This window comes from Anas platyrhynchos, chromosome 3 (genome assembly GCF_047663525.1).
Source record: "Anas platyrhynchos isolate ZD024472 breed Pekin duck chromosome 3, IASCAAS_PekinDuck_T2T, whole genome shotgun sequence".
NCBI classification, from domain to species: Eukaryota; Metazoa; Chordata; class Aves; order Anseriformes; family Anatidae; genus Anas; species Anas platyrhynchos.
Window position 1 is genome coordinate 40579061 of NC_092589.1, and position 18841 is coordinate 40597901.

General features: G+C 45.0%; 1 protein-coding gene and 1 long non-coding RNA gene across 12 annotated transcripts in view; both read right to left on the reverse strand.

Moving 5' to 3' along the window:
• Positions 1 to 2874, reverse strand: part of PPM1B (protein phosphatase, Mg2+/Mn2+ dependent 1B) — a 56503-nt gene extending 53629 nt beyond the window's left edge. For 4 of the 10 annotated variants that reach the window (XM_038177636.2, XM_038177635.2, XM_038177637.2 and 1 more), the window contains exon 1: positions 2128 to 2349. The gene's annotated coding sequence lies outside the window, so the exon portion shown is untranslated. Of the gene's footprint in view, positions 1 to 2127; positions 2350 to 2538; positions 2705 to 2749 lie in introns of those variants that run through there. The other 6 variants (XM_038177641.2, XM_038177642.2, XM_072035744.1 and 3 more) reach the window with 5 other exon arrangements.
• An 11847-nt stretch (positions 2875 to 14721) lies between these two features.
• The window catches only part of LOC140002144 (uncharacterized), a 57174-nt gene continuing 53054 nt past the window's right edge, over positions 14722 to 18841 (reverse strand). Inside the window, exons 4-5 of one of the 2 annotated variants that reach the window (XR_011808220.1) lie at positions 17888 to 18353; positions 14722 to 17788 (exon numbers count right to left, since the gene is read on the reverse strand). This is a non-coding gene — a long non-coding RNA (uncharacterized lncRNA). Of the gene's footprint in view, positions 18354 to 18841 lie in introns of both variants that reach the window. The other variant, XR_011808219.1, reaches the window with a different exon arrangement.

Genomic DNA, 18841 nt, shown 5'->3' on the forward strand with positions numbered 1-18841 from the left:
GTAACTACCAGGAGCAAGGCTTCTCTTGGCTTTCTGTGGCTCTCGGCCTTTCTAACTGACCACCTCACAGCTACTGCAATCAAAGATTGGCTCTACACACTGCCCCAACCGCTTTTCTCATCAAAAAAAAAAGTCAAATACCTACTTCTTTCCTTGTCACCTTCCATTTTGCCCTTCACAGCCCCTACAGGTGTCTCTGCCCTACTAAGGCCTGAAATTCCTCCCAACTCCCAACCACATCCTTCAAATATGCAAGGCCTCCTCCTGTCAACCTCACAAAAAGCCACGTGCTACATACAGCCCACTCCACAACATTAATTCAGGATCCCCACGTATTGATGTTCTGTGCCTTGTTCAAACCACACATCCCATAAGACAACATCCTCTAAACATCTGTGCCAAACGGGAGATGAGGGGCTGTGGAACCAAGCACATACTAACACAAACCTGCAGAACAAATGATACACAATTGCAACTTCTCCTCATTTCCACCTGAGCCAAGCAGCCTCACATTCCAACACAGAGCATTTTTTCACAGATCTCTGCCCCTCAAGTGTTTTATGCACCAAACCTCCTTCAAACACAACCATATGTCCAGGATAAAAGACTTCATGTCTTCTCAGTGCACACACTCATGTTAAGCATAAATGTGTATCAAATCCACAGGCACAGACACATCCCAGCCCCTGAGCCCATGTGCAGAGGGCTTGTGTGTATCACAGAGTGCCTCTAGTTAGCTCCTTACCTCTCAAGACCATTACAAGCACCAGTTTACACTTAATGGCCAAGTTACCCACTGGAACAAATAGAACAAGATACAGAGGGGGAAGAAACAATGAGCCTTTAACAGGAACTCCATGACTCCCTTAATCTGACAGTACTCCTAGCAGTGACAAGTTGCCTCATCTTCACTCACTTTTTTCCCCGTTTCCGCGGGCTGCCACAGCTGGGAACTCGTCCCCACACCAAAAGGAGCAGAGGACGCCCACCACCTCCCACCAGCTCAGCCCCAGCTCACTGCCACTCCCCCGCCCCCCATTTCAGCTTCCCACACCCGCGGTCAGAAGGCCTGCCCTCTCTCTCCACACAGACCATAGTTCCCACTAGCTCAGCACTACGAAGATTCCAGTTTCCTTTTCGCACAAATGCCATTGCCCTGGTACACACGTGGACGCACAGCCTACGGGAAGCTTCGCCCTGTACAGGCACAATCCCCACGAACTCACCCAACCCCTGCATCTTTCCAAACCCACGGAGACCTTTCAGTGCCCCCGCTGCTCATTTCTACTTCTAAATACCCGGCCAAGCTCCCTCACAGCCTCAATCTACAGTAAATCATAGCAATTTACCCACAAGAATGAAGCACTGATGCCCTTACAGACAGGAGCTTACACTGCCTCACATCTGCCCCAAGCACGGAGGGGCTCCTCCAGACACCTCCCAGCCCATGCGCAGCCTTTTCTCCAAACAGCACTGTTGGGTCCACCAGATTTGGCAGCTGCCAGGAGTTGTCCGTGGCTCAACCAACAAACACCCTGGCTTTCCATGCCATCACAAGTAGGCCATCAGCCCACAGCTCCTGCTATGCTCCCAGGACACCAACCACACGGCTTGTTGCCCTGGCGTGCCCCCAAACACCCAAACCGGGGTTCTCTCCGCTGCTGCCAGCCAGCCACCTCCCTCAGCCCTCGACAGCAGCGGCCGGCAGCCGGGCTCGCAGGCAGCCCAGCACATGCCCGCCTCCCCGCGCACACCCCAGCTCCTGTTACACGCCGAGGTCTCGCGCATTGCGCCCAGCCGCAGCGGCCCCCAGCACCGCGAGTCCCCGGCCTCGCAGCAACCTGTTGCCTCCGCGCCTGCCAGCCGGACCCGTGCTCACCGCCCCCCGCCCCCTCCTCCTCCCCCTGGCTTATCCCCATCCCCGCACCTCTCACAGGATTAGCTCCCAGCGCTCCTCGCCTCCCCGTACCCCCCCCATGTGCCTCCCCACGCCGCCCGCACCCCTGTGGCAGCCGCACGCCCCCCACAGGCCCCCCACAGGCCCCTCGCCTCCCCCCCCCCCCCCAGGGCCCCCTCACACCGCGCAGGGCCGGGCCCTGCCCCCCCCTCCCCCCTCTCCCCCCGTACCTGTCGGGGAGCGGCCCGGCAGCGCAGGGCCGGGCGCGCTGCGGGGCGGCGAGGCGAGGCGAGGCGCAGCCGTCCCCGTGAGGCGCAGCCCTCAGGCTCGGCCCGCCCCGCGCCGGCCGCCGCCGGCCGCAGCCGCCGCCCGCTCGCGCAGCCGGAGCGCCGCCCGCAGCGCCGCCATGTTGGGAGCCCCCGTCCCGACGGCCGCCGCCGGCCCCGCCCTCCCGCCGCGCGACGTCACCGCCCCCCCTCCCGGCCCGCCCCCTCCCTCCGCCCCGCGGCCGTCCCGAGGTCCCTATTGGCCGCCGCCGACGTCGCTCGCCCTCTTCCCGCCCCCCCCCCGCCGCTATTGGGTGACCCCGCGGCTCGCGCTGGGGAGCCTCGGCGCCATTGGGCGAGCCGTGCGCCGCTCACCCGCCGGCCCCGCTGGGGAGCGCCCCCCGATTGGGCATTCCGCCCCCGTCTCGCCAGCTATTGGCCGCCGCCCGCGTCAATCACGGCGCCGGCGCGCGCGGCGCCTGCCTTTCTCCGCACTTCTCTTCGCCCGGCCTCGCCGCCTGGGCCGGCCGGACGGAAGCGGCTGTCAGGCGGCGCCCCCGCCCCGCCCCGCCCCGCCCCGCCTTGCCTGCGGCCCATTGGCTGCCGGCGCTGCCACTCCCCCGCCGCCTCCCTCGCCCCGGCCGCCGCTGCTCGGGGTGGGCGGGAACCGGGCGGCGGGTGCCTCCTCCCGATTGGCTGCTCCCCCTGCCAATCTGCCCGGGCCGGCGGGCCCCCGGCGGAGCCGCGGCGCGCGCGCCGCTCCGCGCAGCGATTGGCTGCGGGGCGCCGGAGGGGCGGGGAAAGGCGCGCGGCGCCCCCCGGCACGGAGGGGAGGGGAGGAAAGGTGGGGGGGGGGGCGGGAAAAATGCCCGTATGTGCGCGCGATGACATCACCGGCAGCCAATCAGGGGGCGCGGGGCAGGGGGCGGGGGCTCGCGCCCGCCCGTTGGGGCCGCTGCGTCGCGTGCCCGGTGCCTCACAGCCACCAGCCCCCAGCGCCTCAGTGCCCCTCAGTGCCTCACAGCCCCTCAGTGCCTCACAGCGCCCAGTGCCTCAAAGCACCTTAGTACCTCACAGCCCCCGCCATTACCTCGGAGCTGCTGGTGCCTCACAGCCCCCAGTGCCTCATAGCCCCCACTATTACCTCACAGCCCCTCAGTACCTTACAGCTCCCATTACCTCACAGCCCTAGCCATCACCTCACAGTCCCTGCCATTACCTCACAACCCCCGCCATTATCTCACAGCCCCCTGGTACCTCACAGCCCCGCAGTCCCAACGCACAGCAGCCAGCCTGGGTCACCCCCCGGACCCCCAGCTCCCTCCCTGCCGCCCCGTGTTGGGTTTATGCCGGCCACACAAGGGGCTCAGAGCGGCTGCGTGCCCCCCACCTGCCCCTCGGATCCCCCAGCCCAGCGCTGCCCATACCAGTACCAGTGGCTGATTGATGCCTTGTGCCCTCTCACCGTGTGCTGGGGGTGAACGGGCACCGCTGTCAGACTTGGGGCCATAGGTCGAAACTCAGCTTACCTAGCGCTTTTATTTATCTGCCTCAACTTTTCTGGAGCATTGGAAAAGCCCTGAAAAAGCCTGCAACTTGACAATAGGGCCCCTCTCTCTTCCACATAGGCACACAATGGGATTATTTCCCAGAGTTACATCCACAGTCCAGAAAATACGCAGCTTTTGGCTGTAAGGTCACTGACACGCAGACGAGATAACCCTTGCCTGGTGCTCCAGAGGCAGGTTGAGCAAAGGGCACAGGAGCCGGAGCTGTGCTTTCTGCAGGTGCAGTGCACGTGTGCTGCGAGGAGGCTGGAAGGGTCACCCCAGCGTGGTCGTGCTGCTTCCCGCAGCTCTCTGCTCACCGACAGAGTTGATGGACACCGAAACCTCGATTGCCTCTGAACAGATGCTCACAAGCAAGCTCAGAAACAGAACACTGAGACCACGGATCGCCCTCTGCCATGGGAGACTTGCTAATAGACAAGCTAATTTGAGTGCCCAGCCCCGGCTGCCAATCAACCTAGTTATCCTTGCCGTGTCCACATGATCTGGGACTCAATATACTTTTATACATCTCACTAGGAGGGATTCGTTTATTTATTTATTTTTGTGTGCATGTGCTTTTCCTGAGGCTTACTTCTAGAGGTTGTTTAAATACAATTTATGTGTTATTAAAGTGATGACACATCTGGCTAAAAATTGCTGTATTTTCTGGTCAGTGAACATAAAATTCATTCAACATAGATAATTCTTGGGTTGCAGTTGGAATAGCAGTTTTTACCTTAAGTGATTCACTGGGAATTTTTGGAAAGCCTGTCACTCTTGAAACACAGATTTCAGCAGGTACAGAACTGAGCTGTAATTTTATCAGGTCTCTGTTTACAGCCTCCACTTTGCTACTCGGCCACCTGCCAGCGAGATACCACAGGCAGCATTAGATAATCCTGCCCCGTATGACCAAGGTATACTCAGCTGATACTGACTCCTCCATCTCGTTTACTGTAGCAGCCATTCTTCCCACAGTGGCTACTAAAAGCAAAATGTACACAAATATCAAAGAAATAGCCTTTCAGTTGTCATTCAAACCATCTGACCCTGTCTTTCTCCTTGCTCCCAGATTCAGCTCGGTCTTATCCCCTTCATTTCACCTTCTGCTCCAACTGCATATACAATTTTATAACAGGTTCTGAAAAATATGAAATACTTCCTCAATACATCACCTCAGTACCAATACAAACTTTAGAGAATTTACTGCCCAAAATAATAAATACTACCCTATGTTATTTTTAATACAATAAATTCTATCCCTTACTATTTCCCAAACACAACCTGCATAAGTGTTAGAGAGAAACTAAAAATCTGCACTCCACATATGAGTCCTTAACCCAGCAGAAACAGCACATTCCTAATCACTAGAAAATGTGCATATCTGGCTGGTTTACGTGGGCTAAAACGAAATGCTGCCGTTGCTCAAGAGGTGTGTGTGGCAAGAGGCAAGGATCACAGTGGCAGGCAGCAGGGGCGGTGGGGTGAAGTAATAAGTAGGTGAAATAATGGCTGTATGTGGCAATGCGGAGTTAATGGCTAATCGAGGGATTTTGTGGCTTTTCGTGGCTGGCCTCAGTTTAGCTTCATGAAAGATTGCTAAAGCTGAATATTTGTCTGTGAGAACGTGTGTGCATTGGATCAAGAGTAAAGCATGTGTGCCTGGAAGTGTATGTACTTTCATATATATGCAGTGTCTATCTGATTCTCAAAGCTGATGCAAATAACTCTAGAAATGTTAACTATTACGTGGGAAATAGACTGTGCGGGATAAAGGTAATTCACAGACAACTTCTGTTTGATACTGCACAGAAGAGCAGTGAAAGTATGTTCTTACCATACAGAGTTTTTAATATTCCCATTTCTCCATATTCTACTTTTATTGGTGTACAGATTTGACCCTTTAGGAGTAGCTGTTGATCAATCTTGACAATTAAATTTGTTTCGTGTTCAAATGAATGAGCTGTAAAACAGCTCTTGACAAAACATCAGTAACTTTGGGAAACTACTTGAGCTGAAAACATTTTTACGTTATCTCAACTTTCACCGCTGTTTATGAGCTTTAAAAAATCAGTGTTTCATTTGTAGCATACATCAGTCCAGTGGGCTAACTGGCCTTCACACTGCTTTGACCTCAAGGGAAAACTGCTCTAGTTTCACAAGAAAGCGTGCCTATGTACTGTGAATATTCATGGTGTATGAACATTTTTTATCTGTGAAGCAAACAAGTGCTTTCATTTTCAGCTGAGTAACTTCCCATGGAAATTGATTCAGTAAACAACAGTCGGTAAGTTCTTCATCACTTCCCTGGGTACCCCTTCTAGATTACACCATCTGTGAGGAAAGGAAGGAAATCACCACAGCTAATAAGGCTGTCTTCATATGAAGAAATGAGTACAGAAAGTTTGGAAAGATTCATGTACCATTTTGTCTTCGTTTTGCTCAACAAGGGAAAGATTAAATGCTAATACAGAGGTGGAGAATAGGAAGAATGTGGGATGGGTAGCAAAGAAAAAGGCACATAAACTGAAAAACAAACAAACAAACAAACAAAAAACCCATCCACTAGGTAGTATTAATATTACAAGCTAATAGTTTGGACAATAAATGCTGCTCGTAGCTGGGGCCAGACATTCTTGGATGTGGTACTCAGTGAATTCCTCTTTCAAACTGTCACCAGAAGTAAAGTGTTTTGATGATTCAGGAATATGCCATCAGAGGCCTGACCGTCGATAATAACCCTAGAGCAGGTGATCATAAATTGTGCGATGAAAGGTGGAGGTGAAAAAGAATATTCTCAGTGTCAGAAAAACAGACTTGATAAATGAATGGACGTGGCAGTAAAACCAGCTCATGTAAAACAGAATAAAAAATTTGGATGTGGAAGAAGCCTTAACTATCTTAAAATCAAAGTTGCTAATTCCATTGTGATTCTGTATCATGCACAATGCAAAAAGGGATATGGGAAGGGGCTTCAAGGCCTAACTAGGAGAGAAACAGCTGCAAGGGAGAGAGAGGTATGAATTATAAGCACAGAGTATAAAAACAAAACAGAAAAAGAAAAAAAAAAAGTCTGGTTCAGGAAAGATCTTCAACAACAATAGATATGAAAATGAAGGGAGAATTTATCTGGAAAATCAGGTTAATTTAGACCTTGTCCCTGGTATCTGGAAAAACAGCCAGATGTTATCCGTCTTTTTGGTAAGAAAGATGTAATGCTGCTTCCCAGTGGGGAAAAAAAGGGGAATTAGAGATACTCTACATCAAATTCTAAAACTAAACACATATTTTATCTTAATTTTCAGTAGAGATGGTGATGCTGAACAAGAGGCTAGAGGACAGGATGGCTGATAGCTAGGAGGGAAAGGAAATCAATTGCTAGTATCACACATAAGATGAAAGTAAAGCACACACTACAGCCTCTAGGCAGAAAGAATGGATAGATAATGCCCATTCCAGAAGTCGGGAAAGAGTGTCAAAGGAAATCACTGGTCTCGTAGTAAGCTTTTTAAAATAGGCATAAGAGGAGAGGACGAAGAGTAATGCTTGTTTACAACAGGTGGACCTGACCAGATTAACCTAATATCTTTCTTTGATACTATCATTCACCTTCCAGATAAAGGAGGAGATGGTAGAGCAGAGTAGTGTCAGAGACTAGTGTAAGCAATGGACTATCCACAGAGGATAAAGCAAAATAAACCAATCAGAGGTGAAGTATCTGAGTAAATAAGGGGTTGGTTTGTTTTGTAAAAGGTCAGTTTGGGGCTTAAACCTAGATATTTTCATTAATGACACAAGAAGGTGGTAGGAAATAAAGTTGAGCCAGTGCTAGGAGGTACCAACAGTAAGGAGAACCTGGAAACCATACACAGTTAAACTGATGGAGAAATTGAAATGCAGCTAACTTCAGGGGTACAGAAGCAAGATCTCTGGGGACCAATATCAGAAATTTCCTCTAGCAGCTGGGTGCTCATCACTTCAGGACGATGAAGAAGGACAGAATATTCTCGTTTCTTAGAGCATGACAGGGGATGCCATTCAGCTTCAGCATTAGAACGCCAAATGCAATCTTAAACGTGGCTGGGCGACAGGTTAGGTGCCTTCACACAGGCACGTAATTGGCACTGTGGAAGTGCTTATTTGGAGCTCCACGCAGGCAGCCATGAGCTGGCTCCGAGATGTAACACACTGAAGGGGCTGATGTGCCATGATTACTCCTGTTGCCTTCATTTCAGCTTTGTTCATGTTGTTAAATTGGGTAGGGACAGACAGCCACAAGCTGTCAAGCCAGTTTGTAATTAAGCCATGACTTAGCATGGCTTAATAAGTTACTGCTCCACAGACGAGCTGTAATAACTGCCTGTGTGCATGCTCTCAGCTTGTCCAGCTGCTGAAATAAAATGTATTAGTTTAAGCTGCTATCCTCTGCTAGTGTCCCAGCTGATAAGCAGTAGTTTGGGTTGGTAACAAAATCACTTGTGAGCGTACCTTCGTGCTTTTCCTCTGTGCTACAGGGAAGCTCAGAGAAAAATGAATGTAGGTAGCACAGGAGGTAGGTGAGTAGTGTTAGTATTGTGAACTTTTTGCTCTGAGACGTCTCCTTTTTCTGCCTAAAATCTCGCTAAACTCTACTATGACGTTAGAACATCATTTTTTGCTTAGCCTGCTCTTACCCATCATCCCCAATGTGCTTTCATCATTATTACTGCCCTGTCTGGCTCTTCACCGACTATCGGGACTTTGGATTACTTTTTCTACCCTTTGACTGAAGCATTTGAAGAGAGCTTAAAATGCTTTAAGAGAGTTCAAAAGCTTAAGCATAATCAACTGTAAAGTACTTATGTTCTTATCTTTTAAGCTTATGTTATTGAAGAAGTCAATCAAGTTTGGCAAGCAGGCTTGTTTTCAGGCTCCATAAAATACACCACTTCTGGTAACAGTATCCTCTCAATTTTCAAACACCGTATGGAGACGGCGCTTTACAGCAGACACCATTCTAATGAAAATTCAAAACGTAAAGCATGAGATTCAAGAAGAAATTACACCATCTGAAGGGATTACCATTGAAATACACTGCTTTTAACTTAGATATATTTTCGTCTATGCAATTCCATTGCTACCTTTTCCTGCCTGGTCACATTTCTGTCCTAAAAATGTCTCTAACAGAAAACACATGACAAGGGGTTAACTGCTTCCTACTTAATCTCTGTAATGTTTTCCTACTTTATACGGAATCACCATTACTCTGAATTTACTATTTCACCTTTCTTTACTGTGACTATGAGAAGTAATTGCCTGGGAGGGCGGCTCCATAAAACTGGTGACATTTTAGGAATACTTTCCTACAGTCGTGCTGCCCATGGTTCCTCTTTCTTCCCACTTTGGAGGGAGAAGAGCAGCGTGGAGCCCCAGCCAGAGGTGGGGGCTGCAAGACGCCCCTCTCACCTCGTCTGAGAAGGAGAAGCTGCCTAGGATGGGCAATGCATCCAGCAGGAGCAAGCTGATTTATCAGCATGGTTTGTATTATTTCAGGACATTTCTGGTGAGGGCATCCAGCCCGGCTGTTAAACGGGGATGGATGAGACTCATCATCATTCCGGGTGGAAAAACCATCAGCAACCAGACTGGGTGGTATGGAGGGCTGCCCCATCCAACACTTGAAATGTACTGATGAGCAAAGTGGGTCTTGAGAGGGTTTTTTCTTTTTGTGAAAAGTCTTTCTGACAGAAACTTCGTGTGTGTCCAGTAGGTCACTGAACCTTTTACTAAAACACCAAATTGCAGCAGGGACTGAGTAATTTATAGACATGTGCACCTGATGAATACACACTCTGGGTAGTTAATTTCAGAAGTAGAAAAGGAAGGCGGCAAGAAATGAAACAAACCAAGACAAGCAAGCCCACAGCAAAGGAAAGGCCTCTGTTTCTCTAACATCTCCTCACACCTGAGCAGTGCTCACTGGTATCCAGCCCCAGAAGCGGCCCAGCAGGCTGGGGCCGCAGACGTGAGTGGCTGCGGGCTTGCTAATGGAGGCTCTGGGTGGCGACTCCATCAGTCACCAGCAGCATGCCCACCTGGTAGGAACAACAGGCCGCGCTCCGGATTGCTGCGAGCAGGACGGCTAACTCTAAACAGAGCCCTCACCCCAGCTGTTACAAAAATAGTTAATGCTTCCTTTCCTGCATTTTCATGGCAGGGTTTGCTAGGGGCTGTCACTGACCAGCGGAGTGGCCCAGCTCAGGTGCTCTGGGGCCACTTCAACCCTGAGCTCTGGGCAGGGAGCTTTGCCTTCTGCATGCTGAACCCAAGTAGGGCCCCTGCTTCGTCTTGCAGTACCCACAGGTCAAAAATGAGTTTTTAATATTAAGACATATAATCACGTAATGAATCTGCACAGAGAAAAGCAAAGCAGAATGTAGGCCAGACTCCATGTTGTTATTTATTCAGTAAGTTCTTCCAATTAACAGTGGCTTTTTTTTGTTGTTGTTGTTTGTCAGATATACCAGCAGAAAGAACAACTGCTTTAAACATAAATATGCTGTATTTAGCCTTTAAAGTATTGTTAACCCTTCCTTTGTCTAGTTTTAAATCTGTCCTAAAAACGTGTACATTTCTTTTTAGCATATCCACTTGAACATTATTTATGGTAAGGATATTAATTTATATAAGGTATTCTTCTGGCTTCTAGAAATTACGTTAGCATCTGGACAAAAAAAAAAAAAAGAAAAAAGAAAAAAAGAAAATTAACGCTCAGATACATTCTCACCATGGTGACCTACAAGAGAACTGTCACAACAGAAGCTGCTGTTGCCACTACAATTTCCAGAACTCCTGCTGTTTGTGTTGCTGCTGAAGAGAAAATCCACTGCCCTTTGCTGCACTTAAAGCTCAGTAAGATCAGATTGCAGCTTAAAGATAATGTTCACTCTTTACTGTATGTCACTATCAAAGAGAAAAATACGATGGTCAAAATATGCCAACCATAGTAATAGCGTCGACGTTAAGTATGCTGTGCACTTCCTTCGAGGTACTGAGTGCTCTGACTCCCTCCTGTTTCGGCAAAGGGAAACTAGCATCATGATGAGAGCCTTTGGTTTCAGCTCTGCTCAAGCCAGAGTACCACTAATGCCAGTAAAAATACACTCCATGGAAGAAGTAGAGGATGGACTCCCCTCTAAGGAAAAAAATAAAATAAAATCTAGCAGTGTTTTTGAAATACAGAAATAAATGATTTTTTCAGTTATCAAAGAGAAAATACAAAATAAGAATAGGCACGTCTCTGCACAATTAATGTTACGAATTCTGCTCCCACGCCCCTCCAAAGGACTGCCAATTAAGACAAGCATATATATTGCAAAAATGCCTTTCTGCCAATAGAACAACCAAGCCAGTGAAATGTGTAAAGCGTACCTTTTAAACAGGCTACCTGTTTCCCCAGATAAATAAGTGCATTTTAAATGGCTAGAAAAAAATGCCTAATTTCAAAGACAATCCAAAACTAGTTAGAAAAGGACATTGCATTTAAAATGTGTACAGAGAAATGAGCACAGATTCATGAATTTTACACTCTGTAGTACAAATATGAAACAGAAATATCTTGCTGGTGATGGGACTTGACATGTTAAAAGCAGCATTTCTGGAAGTGAAAGAGCCCCCAAAAGATCTCTCCCTGGCCTTGTCAGTACCAAGAAACTCCAGAATAAATAACACAGAGAAACTGCTGGAATAGCTATAATTAACTGTGGCTAAGGGAATTAGAGTTAGGAGTTACTATGATAGCATAAGACCTCTGAAATGATAAAGTGAAAAAACGAGAGAAATGAAAATGATTTGAGAAAATGCTGCAAAGCCTAAACTGATCATCAGTATTAGTGATGTCTCAAGTGTGAACTCTAAGAAGAGTCATCCATTTTTCACGAGCTGTGAGGTTGGAATCTGATGTACAGTTGATATTTTTGTTATTGAAATGTGTAAGGTCTTAAAAAGACAAAAAAAAGAAATTTCATAATAGAAGTTATGGTGTCTGGGGAACGGAGACCCAAATCAAATTGTAATTCAACAGACTTTCTAAGCAGGAAGGTAAATCTAAATTTGGAAATCAGTGTGTCAAAGGATCATTGCGTATCAGGGATGATTCATTTTTAGTCAAGCTCAAACAGATTTCATTTGCATTCATATAAATAGCTCAGGTTGATCAAAACTCCCATACAATATATTAGATTTTTCTCTAAGCTGAAGGAAGCAAGGGAAGTGAAATGGTCTGAAGAAATGTTCTGAAGTTTATCCTCCCTTGCAGTGAGGGAAGTCCCTGGTACTTTGTGTGGTGACAGGCAACAACCAAAAAGAGAAATGCAGTTGTACCATCTCCTTGGCTCCCAGAGACAAGTTATGCCTCAAAGAGATCCTCTGTGACTATCAGGACAAACTACATTTTGAAATTGGACTTTCTTGCTTTTACGCTTTTTTTTTTTTTTTGTGTGTGTGCATTTGTTAAGTTTATTTCCAATTTGTAATCAGAAACTTAACCCTTGTTTTGCTAGTAGAATCTTTTGTTTCTTGTTTAAGTTTGCCTGGTAAAAATGATTTCAAGTAACAATGTCAAACACCAGGCGTGACTTCTGAGAAAGCACCAGTTCCAAATGAATGAGATGGCACACACACCTTTAGGATACCCACAACCTGGGAGAAATTTCAGAAACTAAAGCTTTTCTTAATAAGTAGCAAGAGTCAGTGTTGCAGTGTGGGAAGAAGTCTGTTCGTGTGGGTATTTGTTGAACAAGTCAGATTGTATAATTGGAGGTACCCAGCTTAGGTTAAATTTTTTTGGAGGTTACGCAGTGCCCTGGCACTCCCAAGGATGAAGTAGCGCAGGGACAGAGGCACAAGGCAGAAGAACGTGTACAACTCCAAGACAGTCAAGCAAGGGCACCCCAGGGAGCCACGGTGTTCGACTGCCAGGAGGAGCCAGGTGAATATCTGCCATTTAAAAAAAAAATAAAAAAAATGATTCAAGGCATGTAAATATTACCTTCCATTGCAAAATGGTGTAAGAACAACAAAATGGTGAGAGCTGGAAAAGAAAGAATGGCAACAGGCACTTGAGAGCACTACTGTGCAAAGCTCTTCAACAGTAACATGCTCAGATTTTTAATAATGTATTTGAAAAAAATAATAAGAGCGGCTCCACAACTGAAGTGCAGCAAGTGCAAAGATGAGTACGCATTGGACACTTCCAAACACACTGCTGGCACCATCATAACACAATACAGTTCTTAAAATCTGATGCAAAGCAGAGTATAAGCTATAGAAATACAGAAAACCTCCGGGTCAGTTTATTCAGATAGAGAGAGACCTTTGGATACAGGCTTTGCAGTTGTCTATATTTATCCAGGAAAGGCTAGTGTTAGCTGAAACACCATAAACCACTTAATTGCAATGCTAGATGGGGCTTGGGAATTTTCCCTCCTTGAAAAACCATGTTATTTTTTTCAATTACTACCACATCGGTATTACGTTATCGCTGTGTTTTTGCAAATCAAGAGTAAAAGAACAGAGGATGCGGTATTTACAGAGACATCGAAAAGAGCAGGGGCATTCAGTCTGCAGCGACTATGACTTCCAGGTTTATTTATACTGTCTGTAGCCCACAGGAATAGGCTGTAGGCAAAATGACTTGCTCTGGTAGTAGCAGTGGCCTACTTACCAGCATTCTGTCCGGAGGCCTTTTCCCAATCCGGCAATAAAACAGAGGAAAGACAAGGGCTACTGGAGAAAGAGGGCTTTTAGAAATGAGCTACTGTCACAACCATTAAGCCAGTAGTCACTCTTTCCTCCTCGTAGGTCTGTGGCACTGCTTAGAAGGAAGGGGATTAACAGCATCTGAATTCCTCAGCAATAGTAATCTACTCTCAGTTCCTACATTTCAACAGCACTCATCTCTTCAGGGTGGGAAACTTGCTGCAAGCAACCTATTGTATTTATTCTGTAATTAAGGCACTTCTAGAGAAGTCTCGTGTCCTGCAGCAAAGGATGGACCACAGTATGTGGCCTTGCTATACGGCTTACTCTGAGCAAGAGGCTTGGATGCTCAGAATTGGGCATCCCTACTCGGGAGCTTCTGACAGAAGTTCAGCAGGGTCAAGTCCTTTGTGCATGCCTGTCTGGTAGAAACCATGGTTTCAAATAAAACTTTGACTGTGATTGGCAGTGCAAGAGCAGGAGGAGGAACGTTAACAGGCAAAACATGCAGGGACTGATGGAGGGGCACGTATTGCAACTTCTGTTCAAACCTTGTCTTACAACTGTGTGGTTCTCCTTGTGTCATGCCTTACTATATACAGAATCCTAATGGCTGCTTGGGGTTGGAGCAATGAAAAGAAGAAGTTACACTCTATTTTCGAGCACATTTAACTCAAACCACAAAACCAACAACTTCTGAATTCTAGTGACAGAATTACAAGAAAGTCCTGTGCAAACAATGATGTAGGCAGGAAGGTGTGACTAAAGATTTCAAGTCTGGGATTTTTGTTTTCCAGAAGAAAAACAAAGGACTCTATACCCAAAGTACAAGAAAGTCAGTGGAGCAGAAACCACAAGGGACAAAGTGTCCACTCATCCAGCACTTTCAGATTCAGAAGACAGGGCAATTTAGTGAATCCCAGAGATCAGAAGACAGAATCATAGCCGAACTCATGCAGATTAGGAATCATGCCTGACTGACTGCAGGAGCAAGAAAAATAAAATGCACAGCCCCATCACACTGTCAAAGCTGACATACTTTTGAGAAATGACAAATTCCCAGAGAAAGAGCATGAGGCTTGGGGGCATGAACTGCTCATATCAGAATACTGCAAAGGTGGAGTAAAGTCTGGAGACCTTACCAATTTACTGAAGCATCAGATCGCGTTCTTTTGGGGGAACATTCACTCCTCTCATTTTCTGTTGCTTGAACATTCATTAGTCATTTGTCAGAAGAGTTTAAAAAGCAATTTGTGCAGCAGTAGTCCAAGCAAATTTTTTTTCCTCTTAGTCTTTGTGTGGAGGGGAAAGCATCCCAGGGTGAGGATAAGACTATTATAAATCCCGATTTAACAAATATATGACTCTGTATGAAAGAGTCCAAGAAAGTAGAGAAGTATTTATTCGGTTCCAAGAGCTAATCTCACTGGCATTTGTCTTTTCAATCCCTGCAGCTTCTACTGTAACAACAAGAAATACTTCTCAGGCTGCTACATCACATCAGATTTTAACAAGAACTCAGAGAGACAAACAATTGGACTAATCATGTTGCCAGTAAAGTCTGCCATACAATTTCTACTTATTTCAGAAAAAGTAAAATCACTCTGAACATATTTGTAGTAGCATTTAAAGAATTGCTTTTCCACCTAGTTTTTTACCATTTAATTCTGTTGACTTCAGTGGAGCAATGTATGCTTTTTCAGCTTTAAAGACAAAAACAATCAGGTCAGTTCATCTTTTTATTAATTATTCATTGCCTAAGAGCCTGGAGATTTGTCACAATTGAAGCACTACTGCTAAAACCATAGCAAAAAGGCAGTGGTTATGTATTAGGCCATTAGGTCCACAGCATCAGTAAATTATCACCGTTTCTATATACCTGCACCATTTTCAGACAGACCTCTGTATTCAGAAAGTACAGTTGCACTTATCCACGTTATTTTAAAAATTGATTTCAATGGATTCTGCAAAACATAATCTGAACACGCATGTAATAAGACATAAATACAAATTAAGGCAACTGTTGAAGAAGTGTATCTGTCTCTGTAGTTAAAGCCTACTAAATTAAATTTTAAAGAATTCACTCAGACTGGAAATCATATCACTGTGTGTGGGCACAGAAGAAAGCTCAGTAAATTCTGGCTTGGTGGGTGAGTCAGCATGAGTCATCAGCAGACATACCGTCCTACGGTTATATGAATCTGCAAGGTACATTTAGAAACATTTCACAGTAACAAAATAATGCCATCCTCCTGCTTTTTGTCTAGATAACATTAATGACAGTCCCAACTTTCCTAAAATATTGTAGGTGTTCTCAGCTCAACATGTGAGGTTAAAAAGAATCCCTCTTTATTTTGGTATTTTCATTAAGCAGAGCTAACACAAATATGAAAAGCCTCTAAGAAAGCCTCAGGTTGCAAGTTCGTAGTAAACACAACATTTACATACTTGCATTACACTGACTGGCAACTGAGCAACACCTGCTTTTCAGGTGGATTTCTGATTACTTGATTGAAACATGCAGAGTTTGTTTTTCTCTCTTCCAATTTTAATTGTTTCCATCACTCAAAATTTCAAGTGGATAATAAGATGCTATGACAAATGAAGTTATTTAGCTGATATCACCAACCATGTAATAAGCAAAATAGTGTCAATATTGTTCTTGAAAGACTTTTTAATTGGGATATCTTATAGAAAGACTTCTGAATATAATATAGATAAGGATTTTTAAGGCTGAAACTATTCCTGTTTTCTCCTCTTCTACTTTTCTTAATTTTCATGGAAAAGTTAAATGGTTTACTCTTTATATTTCATTTTCCTCTAAAACAGGTTTCATTCTGTTCCAGTATGCCATTCTGTATATTTCCCAGTGCTCCATAATTGTATAACTCCACAGGAAATACATTTTTTCCCACTACTTATCATACTCATTTTAGGATCTCTAATACTTACTTTTTCTTTAGTTTTGCTTAAGATGAGGGAAATTTGATCAGTAAAATGGCTGCACTTACAGTCTAGCGAACAGAACAGGTCATTCACATAGAGCTATTTGGCTGGCTGACCACCTAGCACCCCGGTCTGGAAACAAAATCCACTGCTAGAGTTAGTCATCCATTTGGATCCCACTTATCACAGTGATGCCATACAGATGCAGCCAGATTCACATCAGCTAATCTAGTTACAAAACAAAGGCCCTGGTCCTATCAGATACGTTAAAATCTGTGTAAACAGAAATGGCTTAGCCTCTTGTTTTTAAACTGCAGACTCTTTTTTTTTCCTGCTCTTCCAATAGCTTAGCAAATGTATTCTGAATTTGTTCTCTCATTCATTGCAAAGGGAGGATGTTTCCTGGATTTACTCCTAACTATTGTGTTTTGGTTTACTAATCAATTCTTTTCCTAGCTAACTTGTCTGTGTATCATCTACTTAGGATTTCAGACAATTAATGTTGTCATTCATTCAGTGTTGCTTTGTGTAGAAGTCTTAGTAAAAACTTGTGCTTTTTATTATTCTGTGAAGTAGATGTTGTGTTAATTCATACACTAAGTAAAGGAGGGTACCTGTGTGCTGCTTGTGCTGCTACCTCTGGGTATTTTTTGTAAGGCATTAACCTTATTTAGAACTTGTCTACTAAATTATGGTCCTTGAGATGTCAGATGAGGAAATGCCAATTTTGTGAATCCTGTTGAATTCATGAGCGAATTAGTGTCATTAGGAGAGGTGGCCCCAGGCACACCTTGTACATGAGCATAGGCCCCTTGAAGACCTCACAAGAAGCTCTGAGGGCAAAGGATTGTGTGAGTGTCAGAGGCACCTTCAGATCGGACTTGGGCTTCAGCATTTAACCCAAGTGAAATATTTTACCCAAACTCAAATCTTGTAGGACATTTGCTGCTGTAAACTGTAGAGACTAGAAAATGTTTTCTGCAGATAAAGTGATTATTGTAAATATATTTGTACACAGTATACACTCACATACATGCATATAGCTATCTTTTTGGAATATATTCTCGTTAGACAGTCTTTCCACAAAATGTCAATACTCAATATACTTTGTACATTTTAATATGTATTTTATACAAAAAAAAATGTAAAGCAGTGCCTATTTTCATAAACTCATTTTCAAATGTTACTGGAAGCAGCTCTCAGTCTTCTGACGAATTACTCTTTCTTCAGCACTCCCTACAACCAAAGTGGGTTGATGAACAGTAGTTTAAGCTATAAAAATGAGGCAAATTCCCCATCTCCTTATGTTTTCCGTCAGCTACTGAAGCTCACATTTACATAAGATTTGAAGAGCAACTTTCCAAGCTTGCTGAAAGTAGGGGAAATCCACCCTGGTAACCATACAACAGGTATAAAACAAAGGATTTGTCAAAGATGATTTAATACCTGGCTGTGGCAAATGACATAACAAACAATAGTTCTTGAGTTACCTTTGCGGGAAGACTCCTCTTCTATCGGAGCCTGAAGGAGCTATATGGAATTTCCTTTTCTTCCACCACAGAAGAAACCTCAAAATTGATGCTCATGGATTCACTCCTGAAAACTTCAAGTCAGACCTGTGGAGCTGGAGATCTTGTGAGTAATCCAATGAGTAGGCTTACAAGTAGGAAAACCACAGGTGTTTTCCTTCCCTCCCTTCAATGCTTTCAAGTGTATTTAAGAGTGAATTCCTCTGCCACATGAAAAAGCCACAATCCCTGCTCAGCATCTCACCTGTTTTGGAAATGAAAGCTGGAGGCTTCCTGAGTGCTGTAGCATCTCATGAATGAGAGCTGAAGCCAATCTCTACTCACTCTTATTCAGGCCATCGGAATAGAAGAGCTAGAGTTGTGTCCAAGTCTTTGGAATCTCTTTGAGTTGCTCCTTGGTTGGCCTACACAGACACTGAATAGGCATCTGAAAAAAAATAAAATAGGTATGTCAGTGCCCTAAGAATTCAGGTGGGACTTCGGATGAGGCAACTCCAGCCTCCATGACTGGGTAGTGAGATGACATTACAAGATTTCAGGAAGGTTTACTCCAAGGGCTTAGGGCCTTATTCTTAAAACTAGGCATAGCCCCTGTAGTATTTTACATAGTGTTGATTTTCTCATTCAAATAGTTCCTGAATGTACTTATGATATCATTCTGTATAAATAACTGTGGATGAATTTAGCTCGTGTTCTGTGTCCCTGTTACAAAGCGACTAGTAGAGGCTTTTTCTATTCTAGCAACGGGAGGGTTTCCTAAGATGAAAATGCTGAGTAATCTTGGTCATTTTCCAGTATGCTGCTTCATTTAATGTAATTTAGAGCATCATTTTCATGCCTGCAGCATTTAGGTAATCACTAGCTAAGAGTTGCTGATAGTATCAAATATTCAGCTCTGCCATGCAGACCTACTGT